Source organism: Brachyistius frenatus, unplaced genomic scaffold (assembly GCF_029030835.1).
Source record: "Brachyistius frenatus isolate BFR_SWC_R1_liver_20210118 unplaced genomic scaffold, ASM2903083v1 Contig_5, whole genome shotgun sequence".
Taxonomy (NCBI): domain Eukaryota; kingdom Metazoa; phylum Chordata; class Actinopteri; family Embiotocidae; genus Brachyistius; species Brachyistius frenatus.
Window position 1 is genome coordinate 8883085 of NW_027210604.1, and position 12391 is coordinate 8895475.

Genomic DNA, 12391 nt, shown 5'->3' on the forward strand with positions numbered 1-12391 from the left:
CCTTAAATTCATCTTGAAATTCACAGTTTTCAATTAATTTACAGTCCTACAGTAAACATCATTCCATTTTCTTTCATCACTCCAGAGTGTATGAGAGGAAATGAACCGCCAGACAGAATAAGTAAATGCAGATTAGATTTTAGCAGACAGCAGGACACGGACAAGTGGCTGGAGGTGATCCAGCTCTGGAGGCAGAGACTATGATTAAGAAAGGAGGATGTGGTTTAGAGAAACTGCAGCTTGCTCATAATTGCAGGGGATAATATCCAGATGGTTCTCTTGTCTCACCCTAATAATCAAACTCAATGCACACAACACCACTATAATGGGGTATTAAAGGGAGAAGACAATCAGCCGCACTGGCAAGCCACACAATAATACTCATATAACACTTTCTCTACATTAAACATTTGGATAAAGATAACATGGTAATTTCTGGAAAATATATGGGATAGAAAATCCTGAATTGTCCAAAGGTGTACATTTGACTGTAACCCTCCAGTCTGTGTCCTTGTCACTAAAAAAAGAGAATATGCTGCCACAGACTAGAAGGTCAGCTGGTGTCAAAGCGATTATAGGGTAAGCAAAATAACTTTGTTCTACTCATTACTGCCATACTTCAAACTCTCCACCAAAAAAGATGCCGTCTCCAGCTGCAGTACCTGATTGGCAAGTGGCACGGTGAATATCACAAGTTCAACAGATCAGCAAAGAGTTTGCACTCTTTCGAGCTGATGTCTCGGTCTCCCAATAACCAGGCAATTTTCATAACTAGGCTTAACTCACAGCTTGTGTTTGCCATTTAATACTTCTGATTAAAACATTAAAAAGGGGGCTTCAATTGCACCTAATGCATGGATTAACAAAGATAATCCATGCATTAGATTAACTTTGTTAATCCATGTATTAATTCCACCCAAAATAATAATATACAATTTCATTTCATTTTAAAACAAAGATTAAAGGGCACTGTTTTATGAAATTACAAGTATTTAATGTATCATCATCATCACTGATATTATGAGGTTAGTCGTCTGTGATGGATCTTTACTTGGAGAGTTTAATTTACTTTTAATTAAATACGTTTCCTTAGGAATTTATTTGTGCCAGAGAGAGCAGGTATGTGCACTATAAAATGGAGAAAAAAACAAATGCCCCAAATCTGGGATTCAGAAAACATTTGCTTTAAACCTCTGTGGCCTTTTGACATATGGACCACTTCACATTTCAGACAGAAATAGCATGCCAAGTACTTACTTCCCTGTTGACCAGAACTCAGCAGGCTTTTCAGAGCAAAAAAGATCAAACGACTCGTGGTTTCTTATATTCTGTAAGAATGTAAAGTGACACTGTATGTCTATAAAACAGTGTTCTTCAATTCTCCATTTCCATTTTCTATGATTAATTATAAACACAATTGTTGGAATTACTCTTATTATGTTCAGTTTTGCCCTTTTATTACTTTGGGGTATCCTAAAGGTATCATGTTTATGCTCGATTGGTTCAGTACTTCACAGAAGATACGGTATGATGTTTAAACTAAAGAAAATATTTAAACCCAAGACTTCAAATTAAATATGGCTTTGTCATTGCATTGTATGAAAATACATCTGTATATTCCAAAACGTAAGTCTGACATAATTCATAGAGGTACCTTTTTCCAAGAATTTTGGTCAGTGTTTGGCTGCAGAGTTTGAAGTAACTGATCCTGGTGAGCAACAGCTTGTTAAGGGTTAAATAAGTTTGAGCTGGAACAACAAAAAACAGGGATGACCTTTCCTTTACAAAAGAAATGGATGACTATAATTACTGTTTCTATCACAGAAATGACTTTTCAATCATCCTCACCTGTTAACTTTGTAAGTCTTACCAGCCACAGTTAAACTATTTTCTTGGAACCAGATTAGGTTCACAAGCATGGCCGACAGACAAGGACGTCCAAAGGCATTGACGCTGAACTGCCTTATCCAGATTACAGCTTCTGTCCCTGCTGCCAACAAGCTCCTCTTCTGCTGCTGAAGAACAACAATCTCGGTCACATCGCCGCTCAACTTCAAACACTTTCAATTACTGTACTTTGCAACTGCCCGAAGTACGGCAACGAGCTGCTACATGAGTCAGCTGTCTGCTCTTTGCCGAGGACCACGGGAGCCTGAAGACAGCCGATAGCTGCTGAGAACTCTGGTACTGCCCCATGGTTGTCATGACAACAGACACTGCAGACACTGCAGACACCGGCCCTTCTCTGTAACAAAATCAACAGTCCTAAACAAACCGAAGCTGTAAAGCAGCCAACCTGTCATGCTCCTCTGAATCTGGCTGAGTGTTCAGCGATGGAGATTAAGTATTCCAATTTTCATTTTCTTTTCAGTCTGTTTTATCACAGCATAATGCCCAAAGTCAGTAGTCTCTCAGCTGCCATCCAATATCATCAATATTACCTCTGGACATACTGGAGATCGTTCTGCTAATAAAGTCATATTTGCGTTGTAAATCACTGAAATATGCTTTTCAATTTTATACTTCACTGCACTCATGGGTGTGGTTTCATACATTTAATAGTTTTCGATTTAACTGGTTTCAGTTGTACTTTGTCTCTTTACAACCCTACCTCATGATAAAGTAATGACTCATGTCTACATGTGCATAAAAACACATGGATCCACTTTTAAAATCTTTTCGTTTTTGAGACTCTCATTTTTATTATTGTGCTGTCACTCATGTCTATTGTTAAACACATTTAAAGAGTACAGTAACTCTCACCTACTCTTCTCACATGCTTATGTTAGACTATTTATGGTGGCAAAGTGTCCATCTCTGTTGCTGTTCGCATGTTTCCCTTGCCCTGTGGGTCATCTGTGTGGACTTCTACCAGATGCACCATTTCAATCCCACAGTCCAGTGACATGGCAGTGAGGTGAAATGGAAGCTCTAAATTGTAGATGTGATTGTGAGTGTGAGTGTCAGTGACGGAGTGGAAACCACGCACGCAGTGGGTTAAGAGATGAGGCGCACCCTTACAGCAACCGTGATAGGCTAAACAGGAAAAGGACGAGCTGTTTATTGTGTATTGAAACAATACACTGGCCAAATCACAACCTTAAGTATGTTGTTATACCCCTCAAACAATCTATGAGAGTACAATTGTTGTTTAAATGTTAATTGACATCAGTGCCCACCTCAAAGAAGTGTCTCACCGATTTTCTTTCCCATAAAATTAATAAAATAAAATAATGTATTCTATTCCCACATAAACTGTAGCTTTGTCTGTTCAACAATCACCCCATAACTCCTTTCTCAAATCACCCTGCACCACCTTTCCACCCCTATACTATCTTCATTACCTCCAATACGCAATGTTCCAAAATAATAATGTGTTAATTCACATATTCAAATAGTTTTGGACTGTATATGATTATTTCTAAGGTTACGGGAAAAATATACTACATTGACTGTCATCTCACACAACAGCTCTGATGCAAGCACATTTTGTCACTGAATCTGAATGTGAATTAATCTAATGGGTAAAAAGCCAAGATTCACTTGGCGTGTGGATGAAAATTATGATTGTGAAGCATTAAATACAGACTGAAATGTTAATTTATCTATCTGAGAAGTTATTAAAATTAAGAATGGATAAGTGTTTTTATCATCAGTAAACTCAATCAGCAGAGTTAATGAGCAACTTCATCTTAAATAGAAATGGGCAGGGAGCACATAATTGGTTGAGCAGGCTTTAATCTAGACCCTGGCCTTTTGCCCTCCATACACCTTTGAGATTGAAAACCAAGATGAAGTTTTTAAAGCAGTACAGTGCGTGTGAAGGGCATTTAGTACTCGTCAGATCTGATCCACATTGACTGAGCTCTTTTGGTGAGTGAAGCCCATGATTTTACGTGAATATTTTTTAATTTATCATTATGTCAAAATGTCAAAAGGGAGTCATATTACTTCCAATTAGTAGTCTTTTGTTCTTGGGATGCCTTTGAGAATACTTTTATGAAGGATAAAAAGGTTGTGAATCTTTTTTTTTTTGTGTGTGTCATTATTCTTCTCCTGTTTTTCCATTTCTCTCTTAGAAATGAAGTCTGGTGTAATTGAACTGGAAAGAGATAACATTACTGCTGCAGCAGTGGTTGGTTTAATGGTCAATAAATTAACTGACTGCAGAGTATCCACTATGCAGAATATAGAAAGTGTTGGAGCTACTAAATGTAAAAAGTAATGGAAATATAAATAATATGAAGTGTATATCGTAGGAACAAAACCCCACACTGATGTATGATTGTGTAAAGGACTAGTATGTATTACCAAATTTGATTACGAGTACTTCTTTTGAATTTGTTTCACTGATTGTGAATCAATTTCACCTGCTGTTATGCAAATGGAACATACAACAGGTGGAAATGAGGCAATTAGCAAGACAACCCCTGTAAAGGAACGGTTCTGCAGGTGGTGACCACAGACCATTTCTCTGTCCTCGTCCTTTCTGGCTGATTTTTGGTCACTTTTGCATTTTGCCAGTGTCCTCACCACTAGAGGTAGCATGAGGCGGTGTCTACAACCCACAGAAGTTGCTCAGGTAGTGCAGCTCATCCAGGATGGCACATCGATGCACGCTGTGGCAAGAAGGTTTGCTGTGTCTGTCAGCACAGTGTCAAGAGCACGGAGGAGATACCAGGAGACAGGCCGGTACAACAGGAGACGTGGGGGGGGCCGTAGGAGGACAACAACCCAGCAGCAGGACCGCTATCTGCTCCTTTGTGCGAGGAGGAACAGGAGGAGCACTGCCAGAGCCCTACAAAATTACCTCCAGCAGGCCACTGATGTGCATGTTTCTGCTCAAACTGTCAGAAACAGACTCCATGATGGTGGTATGAGGGCCCGACGTCCACAAGTGGGGCCTGTGCTTACAGCCCAACACAGTGCAGGGCGATTGGCATTTGCCAGAGAACACCAAGATTGGCAGCTTCTCCATCGGCGCCCTGTGCTCTTCACGGATGAGAGCAGGTTCACACTGAGCACATGTGACAGACGTGATGGAGTCTGGAGACGCCGTGGAGAACGTTCTGCTGCCTGCAACATCCTCCAGCGTGACCGGTTTGGCGGTGGGTCAGCGATGACCGGTTTGGCGGTGGGTCAGCGATGGTCTGGGGAGGCATTTCTTTGGAGGGCCGCACAGCCCTCCATGTGCTAGCCAGAGGTACCCTGACTGCCATTAGGTACCGGGATGAGATCCTCAGACCCATTGGAAGACCATATGCTGGTGCAGTGGGCCCTGGGTTCCTTCTGATGCATGACAATGCTAGGCCTCATGTGGCTGGAGTGTGTCAGCAGTTCCTGCATGATGAAGGCATTGATGCTACGGACCGGCCTGCCCGTTCCCCAGACCTGAATCCAATCCAGCACATCTGGGACATCGTGTCTCGTTCCGTCCACCGACGCCACGTCGCACCACAGACTGTCCAGGAGTTGACTGATGCTTTGATCCAGGTCTGGGAGGAGATCCCTCAGGAGAACGTCCGTCGTCTCATCAGGAGCATGCCCAGGCCTTGCAGGGAATGCATACAGGCACGTGGAGGCCACACACACTACTGAGCCTCATTTTGACTTGTCTTGAGGAATTTCCACAGAAGTTGGATCAGCCTGTGATCTGATTTTTCCACTTTTATTTTGAGTATGATTCTGAATCCAGACCTCCATGGGATAATGATTTTGATTTCCATTGATCATTCTTATGTTATTTTGTTCTCAACACATTCCACTATGTAATGAATAAAGATTTTCAACTGGAATATTTCATTCATTGAGATCTAGGATGTGTTGCTTAAGTGTTCCCTTTATTTTTTTGAGCAGTGTATTTATTTATTTATGAAAATATTGATTCATACAGTAGGTAACATGGTATTTTTAATTTACAGTAACTATTTTACATATTTGTGAAAATAAATATGCTGTGTATTTCTTCATCTTTAAAACCACAGGTTTATGTAACCTTCTGTCATTTGAAATAACAAAAGGTTACATTCGTAACCCTGGTTCTCTTAGTGGAGCCACTATCTTCCCACCCTTACATACAGTATTGCCCGTGTGCTGAGACTCTGCAAAACACATTGTGAGGAAACCCAGCAGACCCAGCTGCTCCTTCTGCAGCAGGGAATGGAAGTTGAGTTTGAATAAACACGTTACCACCAACAGATTGATCACCTCTGTGGTCGCCTATGTGCTCAGCGAAAGAAACTATCATCCAAGATGACACCAAGGCTTGGTTGGCCCTGTGAGGTGCTAAGGCTAGCTTTAAATGGATGGAAGGCCACTCTGTTAGTCTACCAAGATGCCAGGCTGGCTGTGAAAGAACATAACTCTGAATGATCTAACTACAACATAAACAGGTAAGGCCCAATGGCCTTGTCATTCCCTGAGTAAATGTGAATGCTTATGAAACTGAATGGGAAAATAATGACACTTGTCACCCCCATTCACTGAGCATATTGACAGTGAAGATCAAAGTGGACTTGTCAGTTAATACTCTTGTTAGCACACAAACAACAATGAGCAATAACTGTAGCTAAAATATGTCCACCTGCATTGTACACTTTGATAAGTGTAAACCATAGACTGTGTATAATGAACGCAGTCTCTGGAGGACAATGCAGAAGGGCCCTAAAATGCAATACAACTGAGGACCACAAGGGGCTAGTTAAAAAAAACAAAAAAAAAACAACTTTTGTCTCAAAAGACTCCAATTCAAAAAGAAAGCAAAGTCAATAGTAATTATGCTATCATTATTTTTCACTATAGTATGCTGACAAGTTAAGTGGCAATGCATGCCAGTTCTATAAGCCAATCATGACATAGATAGCCATTACTGAAAACTTCTGTGACATGAAGAGATTTGTCTTCATTCTGTTTGTTTCACTGATACATTGAGATTCTTTCACATGTTGCAATTTCAAATATAATCAAAGTTCCTAGCGTATTCACATTTTATGAAGCTGTCTGCAAATGGCATGCAGTTTCAGAGTAACAAAGCTCCATTTCATGGTGCTTTACAGATAAATGTAGTTAGGTTAATAGGCATTTTCCTGAACGCATTTGAGTCAGTGTTCACATGCTGAACGCTGACTGTGCTGATTGGCAGGCCGTCCCGGATCTCCTGATCCAAATCTGCTCAGCAGAGGCAGTCCAGAAGGTGTCTCAGATGCCTGACTGGAAGGATTAAAGACAACATTAAACAGTAATCTGAGATCTGTTCATTACAGCTCCGCTGATAAAATGGAAATATGGATGCGAGTTGAGCAAGTTGAACAGAGGGAAAGAGCCTCTGAAAACTGAAGAGGTAGTTAAATGGCTCGGGCACAATGAAAATCATAGAGTCCCATTAAATCACCTGAATCATAACCTGTTAATATCCCAGAATAAATAAACAGCTTTAGCAAGCCTTCATATTTCTCCACACTGTGAAATTAAATTCCTGATTACATGACAATATGGCCAGTTAATCACTTGGCCTTCAAAACAATATAATTCTACGTTTTATAGTCAGTTCAGTGTATCTAGTAAAGTAACCCATTCTGGTAAAGGTGGAGGCTGTCAACTACTCACTGCTCATTGCACTCTCCAATGCTTCGCACAAATCGTTAGCTTAATAACCTACTTACAGAATATGTTTCATTACTTTACCTCCATCGGTGCAGCACATCGAAATGCTTAAGTGTTTAATAAAAGCCTAGGCTTCTCGCATTTTTAACATGTCTAACTTCATATAACATATTGCCTCATTTACTTTTATGAATTAAAGTCTTAATCATCCAGATAATTTGGTAAGTCCAGCACGTGTAATAAATTGTTGTAAGTTATGCAAGTCAGTTGCCTTAGTCTCCATGCTGTTCTTTCTCTTCTATAGTTTTGTGCTTCTCTGCAGGTTTCTCTGACTCCAGAGCTGCAGGTTTCTGATCCGGGGTTACTAACCACACTGTTGTCTCTCTATGCTGTTCTTTTCTTTCTCTGCTCTCCCCTCACCCCAACTGACCGAGGCAGATGGCCGCTCACCTCTAAGTCTAGTTCTTTCTGAGGTTTTTCCTATTGTTAAAAGGGAGTTTTTCCTTCCAGCTGTTGCTCATGTGAGTTTCTCTCTGTAGCCTAATGTTGAAACGTTTTGTTTTAAGGACCTTTCTAAATCCGCTGAGATTATTTTTTTTGTTGTGACTTGCCACCATACCAATAAAATGGAAGTGAATAGTTTTTTATATACTGTACACACATGTATGTAAATGCATTACAGCGATTTGTTCAGATAATATTAGCTGTGTATGCTTCATATTTTTACATTGTCTTTTTGTTCTTCCTCCAGCTCAATCTTCCACCTCTATCCCTGCTTTGCATACGAGTACACGTGTCCTTGTTTATTTGGCTTTATAACACATACATTATTTACAGAGTAATGCAAATAATATTTATAAATGATTTAATATTGTGTGACATTTTTGTCCCCTTGAATACAATGAGAAACAAGAAAGTAATTAGGATCCAGACTTGTTTACTATCCTATTGTGAGAGCATTTGACATCTAATGGTCTTATTTTACAATGCACATCTTAACATGAAATGCTAACTAACCACAGATATAACTACACTTTTTTTTTCAAAGGAATGACTGAACAGAAATTCCAGAAAAATAAAGCTTATTAAACCTGGTTTGTAATTGATAATGGGGGAAATTCCATTTGTCTGATGCTGGACTGATTGCTAAGTGTTGACCTGTGATATTTCTTGGCAATGATTTAACACCATATGTTGATTGGTTCCTGAAATATCTGTGCCATCCTTTCTGCTTGTCAAACGGGGAGACTGTAATTTCACAAACTAGCTGGTAGCCATGTGATGGTGTTCCAGCTCAGTAATCACATTGACTCAGTTTTCTCTATGGTTAACTTCTGCAGAAGAGGTGCATGTAGCTATAGGAAAAATAAGGTGAGCCCCACCGTCTGATTGGCTTTCCTGTTGGAAAAGGCTTGGGGCTTCAAGTTTGGTTAACTGGCTCAAAGAGGAGGAGGGACAAGCTGCTTAACTGGTTGGCTGCAGAGAAAAGCCGTCCGACTGGTCAACTGATTCAAAAAGGAGGTCAGGGCCAACTGCCTGATTACACACTCATGTAAGGCCCTCCTCCAGACAGTAATGTACTGCTTGCACAGAGTCTGAACTGGCTGCACTAAATCACAAGTGAATACACATCCAACAACCAAAACAGATATTCCCAATCAGAGGACAATCAATCTGATGAGAGCACACTCTGCAGTCAGATGACCACTAGATCACAAGAAAACAGGCTGACTTTCCTCAGTTGTTCTGTTCTCTCACCTGAAGGTTGTTACAAAGCTGTGCACATTTAGATACACTGATGTTGCGTCTTAACAAAAATGTGTCCTCATATATCTTCTATGTCTTGAAGGACGATCAGCATAGTGCCCTCAGTTGGCTTTTCTTTATATGACCGTGTTTACTCCACCTACATCCCGTGTTTTATTGTCTGGGGTTCTCTTAAATAGACTCATCCCCTTACACCTCACGTTTCACTTCGCCTTAACTTAAATTATCCCTTTTTGTGAAAGTGTATTGTATCTTAGTCACTGGAGACAGATCACATGCTGTGCTGTCTACTCTTGCCATCATAATATATTAAATTATTCTTCTGCTTCACTTCACAAGCCTCTGCACGTATTTTTACTGAACAATAAGTAAGTACAGCAGGTGATATAAAAGGTTGCATGGCTTCCTACTTGGGTTGCCATAATATGTGTATTAATCTAATAATTATTTGCCTGAGTCTATCCACAGGCGGTATATTACACTTGTTTTCTAAACGTATTTTCTTCACAAGTGGCTAAAAAGAGGGCCATTCAACAGACAGAAACAAAAGCTGAATGTCAGCAAAGACTGTAGGTGCATCCCTTCCAGAAAAATTACAGTGTGGTGCTGGTACACATATACGCTTCTCCACAGGGGGTAGGTAGAAAAAGGTAACTTGTTCTTGGGCTCTACATGTGCTCACACATACATTGCACAGTATTGAACAGCCTGAGAATAACATAAGTCTTTCCCCTCATCTAGGAGGGGAACCTTTTCCATGTGTTTTAACAAAAGCCTTAACAGCCATTGATTAAATAAGGCTGAATTTAATTTCTAATATAATGGCAAAGGTGTTAGATATACGGTCCATGATGTGGTGTGTAGCACCTAGTCTTACATCCATTAATTTGCTAAGAATAGGGTTTGTGAGGGTAATAAAAAAAAAACCCCAGTAAAAACCTGTCAGAATGAAATAAAATAAGAGGTAATTTTGAGCCACATGGACCCTTTCAGCAGTCCTGCTTCTTCTCTATGGTTAAGAAAGAAATGTATTCCCTCTGTGTCTGGACAATAATTCCACCTTCTTTTGTGTTGTGTGTGTCTAACCACTATGTATAATCTTCATGTATTCTGTTCCCGTAGTGCACTCAAACTACTCATCAGACAGAAAACATGTGCCAAGACTTGCTGTAGGCGTCCTATGGGCTATAGACAGCTAAAGGCCTTTTATAAATTATTTTGACTTTTTTTTCTTTCTCAAATACGAACATTTTAATTCCTGCACACTACCGAAAGGTTCTAGGCACTGAAGGTGAATTGAGGATACTTTTTATTTGATAAATAATCTTCTAACAATCAGCAGTAAACATAAAAACTTGGAGTTATATCAATACGAAGTGCGTTCAAAAGTTTCAGAGACTATTCCTGTTGTGCGCCGATGGAGAGCAGCAAAGTGTTGCGCAAGAAGTAGGGGGAAGCTTTAACCTTTGTAAGTATTCCAACTTCTGTAGCTTGAGTAACATCAGCACCTGTGGTACACAAGATTTTGTGACCACCGGTATTGTGTGTATTTGCAAGTTCACTATAGACTTACGTAGATAGGGTACATTAAATTTAATTTTGTGTCAAGATCAAGAAATCGGCAACAGAGACCCTTGAAATGCTTCAGAAAGCATACCTCAATAAAGCAATGAGCGGGTGAGTTGTTTTGCATGACATTCACGTTTGAACAGGGAAAGAACATCCCTGTCCAAGACCGAAAGAAGGCGTATAAGGTCAAAAGCACAACCATTAGCGTGATGGTGGTCTTCTTTGACATTTGTGGCATTATGCACAATGAATTCGAATCCAAGGGTCAGACTGTCAACACAGAGTTCTACTGTGATGTTCTGAGGCATCTGAGGGAAAGCATTCAAACTATTGCAAACTAAACGGAGCTGACAGGGCATTGAAAACGCATAAGTTTCTTGCCTGCAACAACACAGATGTTGCTCCCCACAACCTCTCCTCACCGGATTTGGCTCCCTGCGACTTCTTTCTCTTCCCCAAAATACAGCTCAAACTGCGGGGTTGCCGTTTTAACACCGTGGGGGAGAACCAGCGCGAATTGCAAATGGTGCTTGACACGCACAGAACGGGACTTCCAGGGAGCAGTCAAAGCGTGGCAGGAGTGCTGGGAGCGGTGTATCACTGCACAAGGTAACTACTTTTAAGGGGATGGCAGTCAAATATAAATCAGGTACAGCGTTTGGTTTTCATAGACGCAGTCTTGAAACTTTTTGATCGCACCTCGTATTTGGTGTGACCACCCTTTGCCTAACAGCCCCAATTCTTCACTCTGCACAGTTGTGGCAGGTAAGTTGTTCAAAGCATCTTGGAGAACTTGCCGCAGTTCTTCTCTGGACTTAGGCTGTATCTTCCTGCAACCCATGACTGACTGAATGATGTGGAGATCAGGGCTATGAGGGGGCCATACCATCTGTTACAGGACTTCTTGTTTCTCTTGTTGCTCAAGACAGTTCTTTATGACTCTCACTGTGTGTTTGGGGTTGTTGTCTTGCTGTAGAATAAATTTGCGACCGATCACAGGCCATTCTGATGGCATTTTGTGATATATTTGATTCCAAACATAAATATCTAAAACTTTTGTGCAATGCACATTATATAAATTGATAACTTATGTAAATATAATAATATCAAACTGATGTTTTAAAATATAAGTGAACCAATTGTTTGCTCAGAATTGCAGAGACATTTCAATATTTGTTTTCAATTAATAATCAGTGGTACATGTTAAATCTGTGCAACACCTCAAAGTTATATGAGTTGTTTCACAATTTGAATACCATAGATATCTAGCTTACGACGGCAGTGGAACAAAGTTTACATTAGCCTGAACACCAAACTTTTGATCATCATGGCCTGTGATGGTGACTATATACAGAAACAGAAGCACTCCTATATGACATTCAGCAGGGTTGAAGCAATAAAGTAAGTATAAAAATGATAATATATTAATTTATGTCAAAGAAGGAACCGATGG

General features: G+C 40.2%; 1 protein-coding gene across 1 annotated transcript in view; it reads left to right on the forward strand.

The window, feature by feature from the left end:
- Positions 1 to 12391, forward strand: part of mtnr1bb (melatonin receptor 1Bb) — a 137640-nt gene that overhangs the window by 41194 nt on the left and 84055 nt on the right. The window lies entirely within an intron of this gene.